This window comes from Uranotaenia lowii, unplaced genomic scaffold (genome assembly GCF_029784155.1).
Source record: "Uranotaenia lowii strain MFRU-FL unplaced genomic scaffold, ASM2978415v1 HiC_scaffold_892, whole genome shotgun sequence".
Classification (NCBI taxonomy): domain Eukaryota; kingdom Metazoa; phylum Arthropoda; class Insecta; order Diptera; family Culicidae; genus Uranotaenia; species Uranotaenia lowii.
The window spans coordinates 2,832-24,000 of record NW_026598858.1 but is presented as its reverse complement, the minus strand read 5'-3'; the positions used below and the strand labels follow the sequence as shown (position 1 = coordinate 24,000).

The window sequence follows — 21,169 nt, the reverse complement described above, 5'->3', positions numbered from 1 at the left end:
ATAACATTCTCAATTGTTTTGCATTGCACAGTGTGGCTGGACACTTGGACATCCACTAAGTAAGGCGTGGCCAGACACCCGCCTTGAACAAGCACAGTGCGACGAGACATCCACTGTTTAAAGCGAGATAACATTCTCAATTGTTTTGCATTGCACAGTGTGGCTGGACATTTGGACAGCCACTAAGGCGTGGCGAGACACCCGCCTTGAACAAGCACAGTGCGACGAGACATCCACTGTTTAAAGCGAGATAACATTCTCAATACTTTTGCATTGCACAGTGTGGCTGGACACTTGGACAGCCACTAAGGCGTGGCGAGACACCCGCCTTGAACAAGCACAGTGCGACGAGACATCCACTGTTTAAAGCGAGATAACATTCTCAATTGTTTTGCATTGCACAGTGTGGCTGGACACTTGGACATCCACTAAGTAAGGCGTGGCCAGACACCCGCCTTGAACAAGCACAGTGCGACGAGACATCCACTGTTTAAAGCGAGATATCATTCTCAATACTTTTGCATTGCACAGTGTGGCTGGACACTTGGACAGCCACTAAGGCGTGGCGAGACACCCGCCTTGAACAAGCACAGTGCGACGAGACATCCACTGTTTAAAGCGAGATAACATTCTCAATTGTTTTGCATTGCACAGTGTGGCTGGACACTTGGACATCCACTAAGTAAGGCGTGGCCAGACACCCGCCTTGAACAAGCACAGTGCGACGAGACATCCACTGTTTAAAGCGAGATAACATTCTCAATTGTTTTGCATTGCACAGTGTGGCTGGACATTTGGACAGCCACTAAGGCGTGGCGAGACACCCGCCTTGAACAAGCACAGTGCGACGAGACATCCACTGTTTAAAGCGAGATAACATTCTCAATTGTTTTGCATTGCACAGTGTGGCTGGACACTTGGACAGCCACTAAGGCGTGGCGAGACACCCGCCTAGAACAAGCACAGTGCGACGAGACATCCACTGTTTAAAGCGAGATAACATTCTCAATTGTTTTGCATTGCACAGTGTGGCTGGACACTTGGACAGCCACTAAGGCGTGGCGAGACACCCGCCTTGAACAAGCACAGTGCGACGAGACATCCACTGTTTAAAGCGAGATAACATTCTCAATTGTTTTGCATTGCACAGTGTGGCTGGACACTTGGACATCCACTAAGTAAGGCGTGGCCAGACACCCGCCTTGAACAAGCACAGTGCGACGAGACATCCACTGTTTAAAGCGAGATAACATTCTCAATACTTTTGCATTGCACAGTGTGGCTGGACACTTGGACAGCCACTAAGGCGTGGCGAGACACCCGCCTTGAACAAGCACAGTGCGACGAGACATCCACTGTTTAAAGCGAGATAACATTCTCAATTGTTTTGCATTGCACAGTGTGGCTGGACACTTGGACATCCACTAAGTAAGGCGTGGCCAGACACCCGCCTTGAACAAGCACAGTGCGACGAGACATCCACTGTTTAAAGCGAGATATCATTCTCAATACTTTTGCATTGCACAGTGTGGCTGGACACTTGGACAGCCACTAAGGCGTGGCGAGACACCCGCCTTGAACAAGCACAGTGCGACGAGACATCCACTGTTTAAAGCGAGATAACATTCTCAATTGTTTTGCATTGCACAGTGTGGCTGGACACTTGGACATCCACTAAGTAAGGCGTGGCCAGACACCCGCCTTGAACAAGCACAGTGCGACGAGACATCCACTGTTTAAAGCGAGATAACATTCTCAATTGTTTTGCATTGCACAGTGTGGCTGGACATTTGGACAGCCACTAAGGCGTGGCGAGACACCCGCCTTGAACAAGCACAGTGCGACGAGACATCCACTGTTTAAAGCGAGATAACATTCTCAATTGTTTTGCATTGCACAGTGTGGCTGGACACTTGGACAGCCACTAAGGCGTGGCGAGACACCCGCCTTGAACAAGCACAGTGCGACGAGACATCCACTGTTTAAAGCGAGATAACATTCTCAATTGTTTTGCATTGCACAGTGTGGCTGGACACTTGGACAGCCACTAAGGCGTGGCGAGACACCCGCTTAGAACAAGCACAGTGCGACGAGACATCCACTGTTTAAAGCGAGATAACATTCTCAATTGTTTTGCATTGCACAGTGTGGCTGGACACTTGGACAGCCACTAAGGCGTGGCGAGACACCCGCCTTGAACAAGCACAGTGCGACGAGACATCCACTGTTTAAAGCGAGATAACATTCTCAATTGTTTTGCATTGCACAGTGTGGCTGGACACTTGGACATCCACTAAGTAAGGCGTGGCCAGACACCCGCCTTGAACAAGCACAGTGCGACGAGACATCCACTGTTTAAAGCGAGATAACATTCTCAATACTTTTGCATTGCACAGTGTGGCTGGACACTTGGACAGCCACTAAGGCGTGGCGAGACACCCGCCTTGAACAAGCACAGTGCGACGAGACATCCACTGTTTAAAGCGAGATAACATTCTCAATTGTTTTGCATTGCACAGTGTGGCTGGACACTTGGACATCCACTAAGTAAGGCGTGGCCAGACACCCGCCTTGAACAAGCACAGTGCGACGAGACATCCACTGTTTAAAGCGAGATAACATTCTCAATTGTTTTGCATTGCACAGTGTGGCTGGACATTTGTACAGCCACTAAGGCGTGGCGAGACACCCGCCTTGAACAAGCACAGTGCGACGAGACATCCACTGTTTAAAGCGAGATAACATTCTCAATTGTTTTGCATTGCACAGTGTGGCTGGACACTTGGACAGCCACTAAGGCGTGGCGAGACACCCGCCTAGAACAAGCACAGTGCGACGAGACATCCACTGTTTAAAGCGAGATAACATTCTCAATTGTTTTGCATTGCACAGTGTGGCTGGACACTTGGACAGCCACTAAGGCGTGGCGAGACACCCGCCTTGAACAAGCACAGTGCGACGAGACATCCACTGTTTAAAGCGAGATAACATTCTCAATTGTTTTGCATTGCACAGTGTGGCTGGACACTTGGACAGCCACTAAGGCGTGGCGAGACACCCGCCTAGAACAAGCACAGTGCGACGAGACATCCACTGTTTAAAGCGAGATAACATTCTCAATTGTTTTGCATTGCACAGTGTGGCTGGACACTTGGACAGCCACTAAGGCGTGGCGAGACACCCGCCTTGAACAAGCACAGTGCGACGAGACATCCACTGTTTAAAGCGAGATAACATTCTCAATACTTTTGCATTGCACAGTGTGGCTGGACACTTGGACAGCCACTAAGGCGTGGCGAGACACCCGCCTTGAACAAGCACAGTGCGACGAGACATCCACTGTTTAAAGCGAGATAACATTCTCAATTGTTTTGCATTGCACAGTGTGGCTGGACACTTGGACATCCACTAAGTAAGGCGTGGCGAGACACCCGCCTTGAACAAGCACAGTGCGACGAGACATCCACTGTTTAAAGCGAGATAACATTCTCAATTGTTTTGCATTGCACAGTGTGGCTGGAAATTTGGACAGCCACTAAGGCGTGGCGAGACACCCGCCTTGAACAAGCACAGTGCGACGAGACATCCACTGTTTAAAGCGAGATAACATTCTCAATTGTTTTGCATTGCACAGTGTGGCTGGACACTTGGACATCCACTAAGTAAGGCGTGGCCAGACACCCGCCTTGAACAAGCACAGTGCGACGAGACATCCACTGTTTAAAGCGAGATAACATTCTCAATTGTTTTGCATTGCACAGTGTGGCTGGACACTTAGACAGCCACTAAGGCGTGGCGAGACACCCGCCTAGAACAAGCACAGTGCGACGAGACATCCACTGTTTAAAGCGAGATAACATTCTCAATTGTTTTGCATTGCACAGTGTGGCTGGACACTTGGACAGCCACTAAGGCGTGGCGAGACACCCGCCTAGAACAAGCACAGTGCGACGAGACATCCACTGTTTAAAGCGAGATAACATTCTCAATTGTTTTGCATTGCACAGTGTGGCTGGACTCTTGGACAGCCACTAAGGCGTGGCGAGACACCCGCCTTGAACAAGCACAGTGCGACGAGACATCCACTGTTTAAAGCGAGATAACATTCTCAATTGTTTTGCATTGCACAGTGTGGCTGGACACTTGGACATCCACTAAGTAAGGCGTGGCCAGACACCCGCCTTGAACAAGCACAGTGCGACGAGACATCCACTGTTTAAAGCGAGATAACATTCTCAATTGTTTTGCATTGCACAGTGTGGCTGGACACTTGGACATCCACTAAGTAAGGCGTGGCCAGACACCCGCCTTGAACAAGCACAGTGCGACGAGACATCCACTGTTTAAAGCGAGATAACATTCTCAATACTTTTGCATTGCACAGTGTGGCTGGACACTTGGACAGCCACTAAGGCGTGGCGAGACACCCGCCTTGAACAAGCACAGTGCGACGAGACATCCACTGTTTAAAGCGAGATAACATTCTCAATTGTTTTGCATTGCACAGTGTGGCTGGACACTTGGACATCCACTAAGTAAGGCGTGGCCAGACACCCGCCTTGAACAAGCACAGTGCGACGAGACATCCACTGTTTAAAGCGAGATAACATTCTCAATACTTTTGCATTGCACAGTGTGGCTGGACACTTGGACAGCCACTAAGGCGTGGCGAGACACCCGCCTTGAACAAGCACAGTGCGACGAGACATCCACTGTTTAAAGCGAGATAACATTCTCAATTGTTTTGCATTGCACAGTGTGGCTGGACACTTGGACATCCACTAAGTAAGGCGTGGCCAGACACCCGCCTTGAACAAGCACAGTGCGACGAGCATTCTCAATTGTTTTGCATTGCACAGTGTGGCTGGACACTTGGACAGCCAATAAGGCGTGGCGAGACACCCGCCTTGAACAAGCACAGTGCGACGAGACATCCACTGTTTAAAGCGAGATAACATTCTCAATTGTTTTGCACTGCACAGTGTGGCTGGACACTTGGACATCCACTAAGTAAGGCGTGGCCAGACACCCGCCTTGAACAAGCACAGTGCGACGAGACATCCACTGTTTAAAGCGAGATAACATTCTCAATTGTTTTGCATTGCACAGTGTGGCTGGACACTTGGACATCCACTAAGTAAGGCGTGGCCAGACACCCGCCTTGAACAAGCACAGTGCGACGAGACATCCACTGTTTAAAGCGAGATAACATTCTCAATTGTTTTGCATTGCACAGTGTGGCTGGACACTTGGACATCCACTAAGTAAGGCGTGGCCAGACACCCGCCTTGAACAAGCACAGTGCGATGAGACATCCACTGTTTAAAGCGAGATAACATTCTCAATTGTTTTGCACTGCACAGTGTGGCTGGACACTTGGACATCCACTAAGTAAGGCGTGGCCAGACACCCGCTTTGAACAAGCACAGTGCGATGAGACATAACTGTTTGAAGCGAGTTAACATTCTCAATTGTTTTGCATTGCACAGTGTGGATGGACACTTGGACATCCACTAAGGCGTGGCCAGGCACCCGCCTTGAACAAGCACAGTGCGACGAGACATCCACTGTTTAAAGCGAGATAACATTCTCAATTGTTTTGCATTGCACAGTGTGGCTGGACACTTGGACATCCACTAAGGCGTGGCCAGACACCCGCCTTGAACAAGCACAGTGCGACGAGACATCAACTGTTTAAAGCGAGATAACATTCTCAATTGTTTTGCATTGCACAGTGTGGCTGGACACTTGGACATCCACTAAGTAAGGCGTGGCGAGACACCCGCCTTGAACAAGCACAGTGCGAGGGAACATCCATGGTGTTAAAAGCTGATACGATTATCCAAGATTCACCGGAATGGAAACCATTCTACAACCGGGGAAGAGCGCAGTCCAGTTTGATTTTACTTCATGCTGACCGAAGCTTCAATTGCGGAAACCGAGGAAGTATACAGCAAATTCCGATGGCTAATGATCGAAATCCAACTAAGAAACTGCATTTGAGAACCTTTATCGAAAATCCTGATGTTCCACGCTTGCCGTAAGTACCTAGTATTTATTACAAATATCCATCCACCTTATATTTTGTGTTTTGAGCAGCGCCGGAGTCCTTTTCGAAAAATTTGGCAACTGTGGCACGCGGTGCTGGTTTGTTGATCAAGACGGTCAAAAACTTCGGCATCATGCGTAACATGCCGTGGATTTGTGCTTGGTGCCGTTTCCAATCGAAGAACAATCACCGTGACCGTCACCAAGGACGAGTGGTGAATTATTATGGCCAACGCAAGGCTGTGTTGCTCAAAAGGGGGACCGACACTCAACGGTTTTCAGTTACGAGCTAACGACGCTGCCATCAGCGATTTCAAGGGGTAAGTTAGCAATTATTCCAACCATTATCAATCAATTAAAATTTTTTTTTTGTCATTTCTAGGCCAACAAATAATCATCGAAGGTGCATGTGCAAGGACATTTGGTGATGGTAACATTTTCATTGGTGGGTATCTTTTATTATATTTTATGACTAAATCTATTGATTGAAACCTATTCTATTTTCCATAAATTGACGAAAGAGCTGTATGCTTCAGATGAGTGCATAAGCGGTGGTAAGCGAACACCCATTCGTTTTAAGACGCTCTCAGAGGCCGGATACCTTCACTTACCACCAGATGTCGATCGGAAAAATGTAGTTATTAACCACCTTTAATCTAATGGAGAAAGGAGACTAGCTGTTTCTGAGCAACAATAAGTTCAACATCGAGCCGAAGATTCCATACCTGCCAGAGTAGTGAGATTGGCAGCAGTACATCCAATGAATTTTCTGGATATATCCCAAGAGTTAAACTACGGAACAGGATTTAGCAGCCGACTCTATGCATAAGCTGCATAAGCGTTCTAAATGATACATCGCAAGCGCTAATGATAAGTGCAGGTGAGTAATTTTTTTAACTTTCTTTTAAAATATTTAAATTTGTTACCATTCAAGACTCATCGAAATGTCTTATTTTGAAGTAGATGTGTTCAAATGATGATAAGCTTGAAATTAAAATTTATTTAAATCTTATAATAACTGATCATAACCGATGAAAATAATATGCCTAACATAATCTAATTTAGGATATATTTATTCTCCTAAACTAACACCTAATTTTTCTTCAAATTGTCGGCTTCCCAAACATAGCTATTTAAATGCTACAAAAAAAGGTTGAATTATTTATAAAATGTGAATAAAAATAATGGTTTTACTTGATTGTTTCTAGATAACAATCGTACGGGTGCTGAAAATAAGCTATCCAGATATGGAACTACACCGCAACACGGGTGATAGACTACACCACATTTGTATAAAATCTGATGATTGCTCGACGATTGCTTGATTCTATGCTAGCCAACACACGATACAAAAAAATTCGCGCGAACACAAACGATTGCTGACGAAAACAGTACCAGCAAAAAAAAACACCTCCACCCCGGCTGGAGCTGAGTAAATCGCCTGAAGTTTGTACAAACAGCACCATACACCATGCCAGAAGCGGGCCATAGACAACATAAATGGCGTGTGCAAATTCGATGATTTCAACACGATGGTTTGATGTATGCTCGCCCACACACGATACAAACGTATTTCGCGCGGACACAAACGATGGCTGGCGATAACAGCAACAGCATAAGCAACAACAAAAAACCACCTCCACCCCGGCTGGGGCTGAGTAAATTGCCTGAATTTTGTACAAACAGCACCATACACCATGGCACAGAGGGTGGTTTGTACAACATATTTCGATCCGGACCGATTTTATTCAAACCGTTTGTGTGCTAAATCAAGCAGTGCCATACCTCCTGCTAGTCAACTAGCGGTCCTAATAAATCACTTGCGGTGTTTCATGGTAAATTTATTTGTTTAAAAAATTTTTTTCAATATGATGACACTAATCATCAAACAACAAAGAATTTCAAGTGAACATATTTAGTATCAATTACTCATACCATTACATTCGATTACCATTCGAATTTTGATATCTCCAATTGTTCGCTTAATTTAACATTGTGAAACGGATTCAAATCCATACGCGGAGAACGAATTCAATTTACATTTTATAATTCATAATTTGGATTAAAAAACCAGCATCTGAATAGAATTCAAATTTAAATGCAGACTCACAATTCAGAATCACTGTTCAAATTAAAAAATCATCATTTAGTTCAAAATAATATTTAAATTAGAGATTCAAATCTGATTTTGTAATTGGCATTCACAGTTGTGAATTCAAATTCTGGTTTAAGATTGAACATGTACAAAATTCTGATACAAAACAGAATAATTGAGACCCTCAGGATCAAAGGGATGCAAGTGTCAAAATCATCAATTTCGAGTTACACAAGTATACCTAACGATTCTTCATGTTTCAATAAACGGTGAAAAACTCAGATTTTTTTATATTTTTTTATCACTTGTTTGATTGAATTAAAACTGCTCGAATTCTAAAAATATATGAAAACTCGAGCACCTTCACAACTTTGAAGCGCGTTTTCTCGAAACTATTATTTAGGCACTTGCACCCCTCTGATCCACCTGATGCACCCCACCGATTCATATGATTTTTAAATTGTGTAATCTAATCGAATCCGTTGATAATTTCAATAGATTACTTATTTTAATTTTGTGTCAATATCAGTTGCCCAATCTATAACAGGTTTTGATGAACGGAGCTTTAAGCTCGCGGGGATAGAGAGGCTACTTTGTACGTCTCGCAAGTCTCAATCAAGATTTGCAGTCCGGATTTATAATGTTTCGGACAGATATCACATGCTCGCGTATGTCGGCAATGTTGCGGGCAGTAAACTGAAACTGTACAGCGATCACTTATGCAACATGTTGTCATATAGTGTGTACATCTGTAAATCTCTAGTCTCGTCGGGGTGAATGATGCTCGTTTGCCCCTGGTCCGCTGTATGGCCGTAAATTGCCACTGCTACTCCTTTCCCTAGTTAATACTTACTAGGCTTCGGGTGGCTGGTGGCAATGGTGGTTACAGTTGAGGCTCATTTTTGGTGCGGCCGACGACCGCGCAGTTAGAACAGGTGTGTCTGACTGTGTTGTTGTGGCTTGCTAACAACTCCTAACGGAGATAAACTAGAAAGCATTAGAATGTTCCACCTGGATGCGGTCCGGGTGGATGCTCAATGGTGCCGTGAAGACGATTGATGCGTGATCACGCTGCCAGGGATTCACAGGTTGATGAGAGTTCAGGATGCCGCGTCACGATTTGGCGTGGCTAGGCAGGCTGTCTGCTGGCAGTAAAGAAACGACTGGATCTCTGCTGAATGAGATGCTGGCGGGAGCCTAACACCAGATAAAGAAACAATAATTTTGTAGGTAACATACCTTCCCAAATTTGAACTGGTTGCTTTCAAAATTTAAGTCATTCATGTATGTAAATATTTGAAATATGGTATTTGAGTTCAATTATTGTGATTTATGTACGTATAATATTTGTTAAACATAAATAATTTTATTATTTAGTACTAAATTCTTTATTTTTGTGTATTGATATCACTTAGACTTAAAATGACCAAACCAAACATGACTGGATCTAGTCCAAATAGTTTCGGTTGTACTGATGAATATAGCAAAGTTCTAACCTTAAAGACTCCTTTTAACAGCTTGCTGAGTCGCAAATGCTTGACGCTACATGTTCACCAACGAGGTGCTGAGTACATTGGCCCGAAACACTCAAGGTATCTCTCGGTAGTTACTGTTTTTCTGTGAAGTTTAAGTGGAAGTTCGAATATTACTATGGATTCAATTATGGATTTTTGAAAATAATGTATCAAAAAGTTATGTGAAATAGAAGCACAACCTTGGAAAGTAAGCATCTGTCGCGGATATCAGCTTCGATATGAACCTCAGATTGTACAAAGAAGGAACAAATTATTTATGCTAACGTGGTTTTCTAAACTTGATCATTTTCCATTGGAGTCTCATTCGGTAATGCAGAAGATATAATAATAGTTAACGTTATTTCCACGTAGAAGAAAACTTGGAACAAAAGCATGATACACATTTTAACATTTAGCATACATTCTTTTATTGCCAATGGTCGGCAGTTATTATTGATTGAAGTTTTTCAATAAAACTTTACATACACGTTATATTAATAAACACTTCACGATTAAGTCAGCAGACTTTTGCGTTAGCAATTCACACACGAATCCTCAATGTTTGATTAGGGAACATAGAACAATTGTAACAGGCTTCGCGTCGGGATCGATGATATCGCCAGTGCATTCAGTGGGTGTTTTGCTGCGCCACAGAAAGTTAAAATGCCGTTCATCCACAAAGGTGGGCGTTAAAAAAACTTGCTTTTTTTTATTTTCACGAGCAGCCTGAGTCCCATATCGGCCATATCCTCATCCTCGGATGCTCTCTCCTCCTTATCAGCAGCATTCTGCGTTTGTACAACAGCAGAAAACTGTAGTGTCAGCAGAAAAAAATTGATCGGATCCTTTACGAATTGCTTGGCGGTCTCCGTTTGCATTATTTCAAACTCGGCAGCCACAGCGAGGAGGTTGCGAAGTTCATTGACAATGCTGTGCGATCGCGAGCCACTCCAGTTGACACGCAGTTGACATGGTGAGCTTCGAGGGCTCCTGCTTTGTCTTCCGACTTCAAAATGGGAACATCATTCATAATTTTTTGTGAGCCTTTGGAAGTCTTGGACGGGATGGGACCAGGACCTCCTTAGACGACGTCGTCCTTGACCAGCAAGAGATAGAAAGCGTTCTTTCGATTTGTTCAATCCTGAAGGGAAGCTGAAAAATGCCAGCTGATGTACAGGTTGAAAAATGTCGATTTTGTGAATGACATAGCCACCGATTAACTGTCGCAGCAAGGATGTCTTCAGGACCCGAAATCGGAAATGATTTTGTAGATTGGAAGCCATCCTGAGCAAAATAAAATCTATGAGTACAAAATCTAAAACACTTTACTGATTTTCATACCTTCTTGATAAGAAGTTTTCTCCGTAGTGCTCCTTTGATTTGTGTTCAGTGGGATAATGCAGCACCAATGCTCGCATAATGGTCCTCCAGGTGCAATTTGAGACTAATGAACCGGCTTTTCGGATGGGCTTTTCACGTTATTTTGCTGATTTTTGGCCGTCCGGAAATTGTTAACCTGCTCTCGAATACAGTATGTAATCTATAGAATTTTCACTGTCGTTTTGTTTTCCCTTTGTTTACATCGTATGTGCACGATAAAATAAAATAACCCGGAATTAGGGTAAATACTGTTCCGACTGAGCTTAGAAGCAAGTAACACATTTGATAAGGAGGTAAGGGTTAATATTTTTTTTTCGATGTTATTTTTCTAAAGTGTCGTCAGTATTTTCTACTATAGTGAAATTATGAAAATACAACTTCTATGAATTTTATATTAGTTGACGTAGCTGTCTAATTTAGGATTGCAACCAAGACAAAAGTTACTTGTCAGACTGATACCTTTATACGAGCTGGCGCACTCGCCTATGACGATTGTTAATTCAAATTGAATTACTCGTCTGATTCGAACAGGAATCTTACTTGGCATATCGGCACATGTTCTATATATGAGTGTAAGCTTTATGATCCAAACGAAGGTGGAAAAAAGACTTTGGGTGGCGTACTGGCCTGATTCGACACAAGACTGGCAGAATCGTCTGATTAAACTAAGCCGGCGTACTCGCCGGATTCTAAATTTAGCTGGCATACTCGCCTGGTTTAAATAAGCTTCTTTTTTCAACTTGGCTGGTGTACTAGGCCTATTTTAATTGAGCTGGCGTATTCGCCTGATAAAACTTAGCTGGCGTACTCGCCTTTTTAAACTAAGCTGGCGTACTTAGTCGGTGTACTCGCCTTTTTTGAACAGAGCTGGCGTACTCGTCTGATAAAACTTATCTGGCGTACTCGCCTTTTTTAAGAGCTGGCGTACTCGCCTTTTTAAACTTAGCTGGCGTACTCGCCTTATTTTAACAGAGCTGGCTTACTTGCCTGATAGAACTTAGCTGGCGTACTCGCCTTTTTTAACAGAGCTGGCGCACTCGCCTTTTAATTTTAATTTTTCGATTAAAGGATACCTGTTTGAGGATTTCATCGACAAAGTACCTTCACTAGAGCCTAAAACGCGTAATTATGGTTCGATCTTCTTTCACATAATTTTGGTTGTGAATTACTCACATTTCGACATTTCAACTAGGGTTTACGAAATACATAAATTAATTTTCAATTAAATTCGTAAAAACTATTTTTTTTTAAATTGTCATTTAGTCATCGTAGCATTAGCAGTTTAGGTCGCTCTAAGCAATACATTCAGTTGAAGATGTACAATATTTTTCATTGAGAACTGCGTCAGTGATATGTACGAAATCCAACATTCAATGCATCGAGTAGTACTAAAAACGTTGTATTACTAAAAACTTTATCTGGCATCACTGCTGCCAACGTCAAAACGCAAACTCAGATGTGTAGAGATGTGTCAGATGCGCGCGCTATTATTGTGTCGTTTAGTTTTTTTCCTGGCGCCGGAATCGTTGCTGGTAATTTCAACCGTCAACCTGTTACGTAGGACTATTTCCTTCATCATGCCTTGCTCGGATAGGAGAATAGCCGTCACAACTCAAGTGGAAAAGAATCCAATCGGAAAACAAGATTTAATGAGAGGTATGTTCTTTAATCTCTTGCTTTTTGCAAACTACAAAATTGCATGTATCGGCAGCACCAAATTGTTGGCCAGTGAAGCTAAAGCCTGAGACGAATTAAAAGTCGGAAGTCAGAAAAGTTTGATCACTTCAATCGGTGCACGCTGGATCGCTTCGTCCAAGACTGTGACAGGTAACCGGAACAAGAACAATCAACTTTTACTTGCAGTTTTACTTGCTATTATAGTTCTAAAAGGTAAGTTTATTTCAATATTTATCAGAAGTTTTATGCTTTACGCATCCTGAACCGCAGGGCAGAAATATTTTACTTAGTACATGAAAAGAAAACTTTTTCTTAACGTTATATGAGATCTTGGGTTCTATTTTTCTTTCCTAATCAAAAAATATGTTTATTCTTTGAATTTGTATAGCTTAAAGGTTTCTTTACATTCCGACATAAGCGATGAAAACATTCTTCAAGAAAGCAATATGTGTCGCAAAATCAGAATTTAGATTCAGTATTCAGATTCAAAATAAGATACATATTTATGATTTTGATACAGAATTCAAATTCAGATTTTTGAAGCAGTTTTCAGAACCCATATTCAGAATTCCGATTCGGAATTCAGAATCAACATTCAGCTTCAGTATTCAGATTCAAAATTTAAATTCAGAACACAGATTCAGGATTCAGATTTAGAACCCATGTTCAGAATCTAGATTTAGAATACAATTGAATTTGGTTCCTGCAATGGTTTGCTATTTACTCTGTTAAACGCATTAGGAAGCCAGACAGAATAAAAATTCATATTAAAAATTTAATTCATATTTACAATTTAGAATCGGGATTGAAAATTCAAAACTCCAATTAGATGCAGACTTATAATTCAGAGTCACAGTTAAAATTCAAAAATCATCATTCTGTTCCTTGACACGAATGCCGAAGCGTTGGTAAAGTGTCACAAATAAACAAAAAAAACAATCATTCTGTTCCGAATTTACAGTCAAATGCATGATTTGAATTCCAAATTTAGCGCTGATGTGGTCTAGTGGATAGGCTGGCGCGAGTCTGGTAACCCAGGCGTACTGGGTTCGATTCCCGGTATTGGCAAGAAAAACTTTTGGGTTCGTATCCCATAATAGTTGCCGACAAGTAAGACCTGTTTCCATATATAACTTACTATATACCTATAGCTAAATATTCCAGAGGGAATGCATCTGGGGTTAATCTCAAGAGACTAATGCAAGCGGAGTGGATTGCCAACCATTGTAGGTCTCTGAAGGTTGGATGCCTTCCCTCGACGAACCATCGGCCGTGCAAGCAATTCGAAGGCCAAGCCACACATACATAGGCTGGACCTTGCTACCGATGGGGGGACCATACATACATTCATACACAAATGCATGATTTGAATTTCAAATGCGTTTCAGTCATTCAGCATCAAAATTAAAATTTCGATTTTCCGAATTTCCCCTGTTTGGTAATTTTTGAAATTTTAAAGTCGATTTTTGACAAAAACAGTTTTTCGAAAAAACACCACTTTGGTTGATTTTCGTGAGCAAAAAGTGGTTTCTCGTATTTCTCGTATCGAATCAAGTACTAGATTTGACCTTTTGAAATGTTACGCGAGATTTGCAAACATCTTCAATCACCTACTCTTTCAAGCAGATGCATGAGTACATGCTAGAGCGAAAGCTATTTTATTTGGGAAGCAAGAAGGAGATAACACCGAAACAAATCAAGGTATAGAAAATCGCATCGACTTTGAGAAAACGGAGTCTGGCGTGCGGAAAGGAAAATAAAAACAACAAAACAAATCTTGTTAAGTTGGCAGCTCCACCTGCATAACCTAATTAAACAGTTGGTATTTTCTAGCCGTGCTCCACCGATTGGCCACCAGTAACAAGCTGTTCGAAATTGAAAAAAAAAACAGCCAGACAGGCAATTGCCCAAGGTCTACGGAAAAGGGATTGAAACCGTGAGTATTTCTTGGAACCAAAGTTATATTTATTCCTGAACGGAAACTCTTTTTCTGACAGGACCCCTTTTTTGATCGGCCTATTTTGAGCTCTCGAGATTCACCAGTGACCTTGTGCACTTCCGGTTCCGATATCCGAGAGGGCAACTCGCCACTTCCCTGTTGGCTGAAAGCACATTCAGACGCCGCTACCTAGTGCTTCGGCGGACAAGCAGCCAACCAAGGAAAGCAAGTTTCGGCGTCCTCTTCCGGAGGACACATGTTCGTGCCGATCTAAAGGGGTGAGTTATTCGAAAACCTTCCGAAGTTCAATAGGGCCACCGCCTTTCATCAGCTGAGGACACATTTGCCGGTTTTTTCGTGTCTACTGGTGGTCAAAGACGTGTTTCGAAGTCCCTTTTGTGGGATTAGCCAACTGCAGGAGGACAGTTTCGTTTCCCTAGGATCGATGCGGTGGTTCGGAGTACGAGAAGGGGTCACCGGTGCGGAAATACCCTCTCAATCGCTTGGCCAACAGATGACAAGGGAATGGAGCACCAGAGAAAGTCCACAGAATGGACAGGAACATCGAACGTCCTTCGGGCGCGCTGAAGTGCGCGGAATTGCAGCTGTTGTCAGCTGTATCACGCGTGCTAAAATTGAATGGTGGTGTCCAGTGTCAATGCATGAAAGCAGTGTGGAGGACTGGATAGGTCTGTCGTACTCAACGGCGGAAGTAACAGCCCACCCGATGTGGGAGGATGATACGGTGCGGCGAAGGGATTGTTCGAGGCTCAAGCAAGGTCTGCCAGCACCTAATAAACGCCTGGAAGGTATGCAACCGGAGAGCCGAAGCATCTAAGCAGAACCAAATGTAAGTCGCTAACTTTTATTAATATTTGGGGAGAAAATGGCACCTATCGATTGAAGTTAATCAACACTTATGCTCGCAAAAGCTTGTTGATATTATTTTGTGGCACCGACCAAACCAACCGTTGTTACACATCAGTTCCAAATTTTTCAACGTGAGCAGTAAACGTGTCAGCAGTAAAATAAGATGATTTATAATCGAAAGATAAAGATGAACTTAACATTTCATGTAATATTTAATTTGATATAACACTCGGTATGATACATTGTAAAATTAGCACATACATTGCACGTATCATGCAATCTCAAAAAGGTTTAAGAATTTAGATTTGGGTTTTTAATAACATGAAACCATTTAACATTACATTATCAAGCATGAAATTAAAACTCAATTTAAAGAAACTCATTTTATCGTGTTGTTTCGTGTTTTTCGTTTTCGTGTTTTTTCGCGCAAAATCTAACGGCGGCATTGTTTGATAGAAAAGTGCATCCACGCGATCTGAATCTGATTTGGTCCGTGTATTATCGCAAGGCTTAAACCTGATCAACGAAAGTGCATTAAGTATCAATTACAAACGGCAGTGGCTGGAGAAACTCGTGTACCAATTCTACACCACATCAAGCAGTGCATGCTGGACCGCTTTGTCTAAGACTGAGCCATTGGTAACCGGAAGAAAAAAGACCAGTCATCTTTCACTTGCAGTCGACTTGCTGATACAGTTTAAAACGGTAAGTTTTATTGAATTTTAATCAACAGTTCTATGTTCAACGCATTCCGAACCGCGGGACAGAAAGATTATACATAGAACATAAAAAGAAGAAAAATTCTTCTAACACTTTTAACACTTATTAGTAAGTAGTTTATTATATGTGAAATTAATACAAAATATTATAAACTTCTGAATCGAAGCAACCGGAAGATTCCCTTTAATTAAACCACGGTATAAGAAACGCTCAGATACCGCTATTTCAATCGAAAACGCTTACTGAAGAAGGAAGTAAGTTACTTTTAAAATACCGGTAGATAACGGTATTTCAAAAGTAAGTTCAGATGAACTTTTCTTATACTGTGCTTGAATTAAAAAGAATCTTTCGATTGCTTTGATTCAGTACAATTATTCAACATGTCATATATTAGAAACATGTTAATTATTGATTTATTTTAAGAAGCTTTTTCATAATTTTATGGCACTTGTTCATCATGACAGTTAGAAAGAAATCAACTTTAAGGTCGAGAATTTCCTTCAAGTCTCAATCAATTAAGCCACACATCAGGTTTTTCAGTTTGTCTGTAATTTGTTATCAGTCTCATACAACTTTACCTTTATTTGTCCAGATGGTTTGAAATGTAACAATCATCTAAACTACAGCTAAGTGTGTAGAATTAAATATTTTATTTAAGAGTTTAAATATTTTTGTGCGTTTAGATTACATAGTTTTTTTTATAACTACGTTGAATGTATTGTTCCAAACATTTGCAGCTTATATAAGATACGTCAATTTACAAGAATTTTTAGTTACGTCATACAATGAGAATAGCGGTTCTTAGTGTAATTCTTTTTCATTAGGTTTGTTAAAAGATTTTGTTATTTCTACCAATATCAATCAACCAAAATCTTCCCCAGTTTCAAAGGGATTATTATTTTCGTACAGTTTCGATCCGAAACAACTTATTGTTAGCACTCTTATAATACTGCTAATATAAAATTGGTCGTTCACTACGAAATGCAATACTTTGGATTTTTTTGACAAATATTTTTAATTTGATTTGTGAATATTGTTTGGAACGGATAGCTTATCGGTTGCTTTATTAGCTAAATAAAAGTCAGCTATTTTGTTTTTTTACCATTTTCAAAAAGCCAAAAATGAAGCGAAACTAAAATAGGTGATTAAGAAATTGTTGAGAAACAGTTTGCAGTTTCAGATTCAGATTTAGATTCAGTATTCAGATTCAAAATTAGGTTTAGGATTAACTTTCAGATTTCAAATTCAGATTTTAGATGCAGATTTCAGATTAGATAAGATTCAGAACTCATATTCAGAATTCAGATTCGGAATTCATAATAAGCGTTCGGGTTCTGAATTTGAATTCAGAGTTCAAATTCAAAACTCAGATTCTGGATCCAGATTCAGAACCAAATCGATGTTGTTATTTTTGCAATTGTTTGCTTAACTTAACACTGTGAAACGGAATTCAAATTATATGCAGACTCATTGTTTAAATTTAAACTCATCGTTTAGTCATTCATATACAAGATTCAAATTCAGATTTTAGGTTTGAAATTTAAATTCGCTAATTCAATTTAAGGTTACAGTGTGTAAATACTTATGCAAATATGAAATAGATAGCCCTTACTTCTAAGTAAGGTTTAAAATAAGAATACTCTCAAAGGCATTGAAATTTTTGCTTCTAGCTCTTGACTTAGTTCAAATTCAAAAATTATCATTGCGCCTCGAATTAATATTAAAATGCAAGATCCAAATTCCAAATGCATCGAAAAATTTTGAGTTTCAGCTCTATGAGGCACCCCTAAACCAAGTCCGATTGAGATTTTACACAGGTCAGTTTTTTGGACCAATCTACTAAATGTATTTAGTCGATCATCGAAATTCGACATGAACCATTTGGCTGCCACCCCTAGTGCACATATTATGAAGTCACAAAACTGATTTCAAAACTTCGATTTGGGTACATAATTACATAAAACATTTAACATTATATCACCAGGCATGTAATTTAAACTCAATTCAAGGAAATTTATTTTTTCGTGTTGTTTACATTGAATATTGCAGATTTTTTTCCGCGAAATCGAACGGCCGCAATTTTGGAAAGTGCATCCACGCGTTTCGAGCGAAATAATAAACCCGAGAAGTCAAGAAGGTAGAGTTCCTACAAAGCTTTGCGTCAGGTTACAGATCCACCGTTCTATACAGTATCAAGATAACCAGAATCTGATTTGGTCAGTGTACTGATCGCAAGAGTGGCTGGAGGAACTCGTGTACCAATTCTACACCACAGCCCACAACAACCGCCACTGTTCTACTTAAATAGTTCTGGAATTTTCTGTAATTCTAAAATTTTAACACATCAACTGGTGCATGCTGGACTGCTTCATCTAAGGCTGTGCTATAGGTAACCGGAAGAAAAAAAATCAACTTTCACTTGCAATTTTACTTGCTGATATAGTTTAAAACGGTAAGTTTTTTTTTTCATTATTAATCAGCAGTTTTATACTCTATGCGTCCTGAAGCGAATGGCAGGATAATTTCACTTGGAACATAAAAAGAAAACATTTTCTTTCACGTTTTCAATAACGAACACTTTACAAGAATATTGTTGAAGCTTCAAGATGTAAAGCAATTGTTATGATTATCATGACTATATATTTTGTATGTTTACATTACGTCGTTTTTATAACTAATTTAAAAGTATTGTTCCAAATATTTACAGCATCTATTCTGTCAATTTATAAGGATTTTTATTTCCGACATGGAATTTGTTGAAATTTTGTTGATTTATACCAATATCAAAGAACGAAGTTCTTCCCCAGTTTCAAAGGAATCATTCAGAGGGCATCTATTTTCGTTTAGTTTTGAAACAACTTAATACCAGGACTCTAATAATACTACTTGCTCACTTCGAATTGCAATATGAGATCATGAGTGCTGTTATTCTTTAACAACAACCAATATGTTTATTCTTTGAATTTGTTTTGACCAATATTTTGATTCTTTTCATAATTATTGTTTGGAACGGATAGCTTATCGGTTGCTCTATTATCTAAATTAGAGGTCAGCTGTCTTATTTTTTACAATTTCTAAAAAGTCACAAACGAAGCGAATCGAAAAGAACTTTTTCAAGAGTTTAATTTTATTTCAGGTGTATGTACAACATGAACACTCTACGAGGCTATTTGAAAAAGTCAGTATCTGAAACAAAGCCTTCTTTTGAAAAAAATGAAGAAGATAAAACTCGAACTGGGTCAGAAACCGATCAACCGAAAATTGATGCGAGCAAACCTAAGAAACGTAGCGTTCGAGCTACCAAAAAATCTCTGGATGACAGCAACAAATCAAACCAAGATTTGAAGACAACTAAAACACCTAAGAAGCAAAAAAGAAATGTTTCAATTGATTCGATTCCGGATGAATTTTTTGAAATTACTTTTACGCAAGAACAAACAGACTAAATGTCTTTTCATCTTTAAAAAATCTTTTTGTTTCAATCAATACCAATGTTAAGCGTAAAGATGCGAGTTTGAGATAAAATCAAATAAAAATAACTGACACAAAATCAATATTTTAACACAATTTTCATTGTCTTTTAAAAGAAATCATTCCAATTACTAAACGAATTCTTTTGGATGGGCTCTTCTATACATTTACTTTTTTTAATATTTCCATGATTATGTATCGTATTAAGACAGTAATGTACACATGTACTTTGTTTCGTTGTTAGATCAGGAACAATGGTTGCTTATATATAAATAACTTTTTGAGATTTTGTCTTGGACACTTGGTCATCCACTTAGGCGTGGCGAGACACCCGCCTTGAACAAGCACAGTGCGACGAGACATCCACAGTCCACTGTGCAGGTGAGCAATTTTTTTTACCTACCTTTACATTTAAATTTGTAACCATTCAAGACTTATCAAAATTTCTTATTTTAAAGTAGATGTGTTCAAATGATGATAAGCTTGAAATTAAAATTAATTTAATTTTTGATTTTTTTTTACTTTTATGTTCTAAATTCGAATCTTAAGTCAGATTGTGTTTTTATAATGATATGGCGTTTAAAAGTCAGTTTTGAGTAAATAAAATCAATATTTGATAACTGATGAAAATAACATGCCAAACAAAAACAAATTTTTGGATCAATTTATTCCCCTAGCCTATCACCTAATTTTCCTTTAAATCCTCGGCTTCCCCTACATAGCTTAAATGGTACAAAAAAGATTCAATTGTTTATGAAATGTCAATAAAATAATGGTTTTTATTGATTGTTTCTAGATAACAATCGTACAGTTGCTGAAAATAAGCGATCCCGATAAGGAACTACACCGCTACACGGGTAATAGACTTTTGACATTTGATTTCTCCAATTGTTCGCTTAACTTAACATTGTGAAACGAATTCAAATCCATACGCGGAATACAAGTTCAATTTACATTTTATAATTCATAATTTTGGGTTCAAAAAACCAGCATCTAAATAGAATTCAAATTTAAATGCAGACTCACAATTCAGAATCACAGTTCAAATTAAAAAATCATCATTCAGTTCAAAATAATATTAAAATAACAATATCAGATTCATATCTGATTTTGGAATTGTAATTCGAAGTTGTGAATTCAAATTCTGGTTTAAGATTCCAAATGTACATATTTCTGATAAAAAATAGAATAATTGAGGCCCTCAGGATCAGAGGGGTGCAAGTGCCAAAATCATCAGTTTTGAGTTAAGTATACCTAACGGTGCAAAACTCAGATTTTTTATAATTTTTTAACACTTGTTTGAGTGAATTAAAACTGCTCGAATTCGAAAAATATATGAGAACCCGAGCACCTTCCCAACTTTGAAGCGCGTTTTCTCGAAACTGTCATTTAGGCACCTCTACCCCTCTGATCCCAAGCGCCTCAATTTGAATTTAGAATTTACCTCTACATATT

The 21,169-nt window shown here is 40.1% G+C and overlaps 1 long non-coding RNA gene across 1 annotated transcript; it reads left to right on the top strand.

Moving 5' to 3' along the window:
- Positions 1-5,820: 5,820 nt before the first annotated feature.
- Positions 5,821-7,869, top strand: LOC129760959 (uncharacterized). The gene is made up of 5 exons (XR_008740413.1): positions 5,821-6,040; positions 6,100-6,368; positions 6,431-6,493; positions 6,570-6,928; positions 7,257-7,869. It is a non-coding gene; the product is annotated as an uncharacterized LOC129760959 (long non-coding RNA).
- Positions 7,870-21,169: the final 13,300 nt, after the last annotated feature.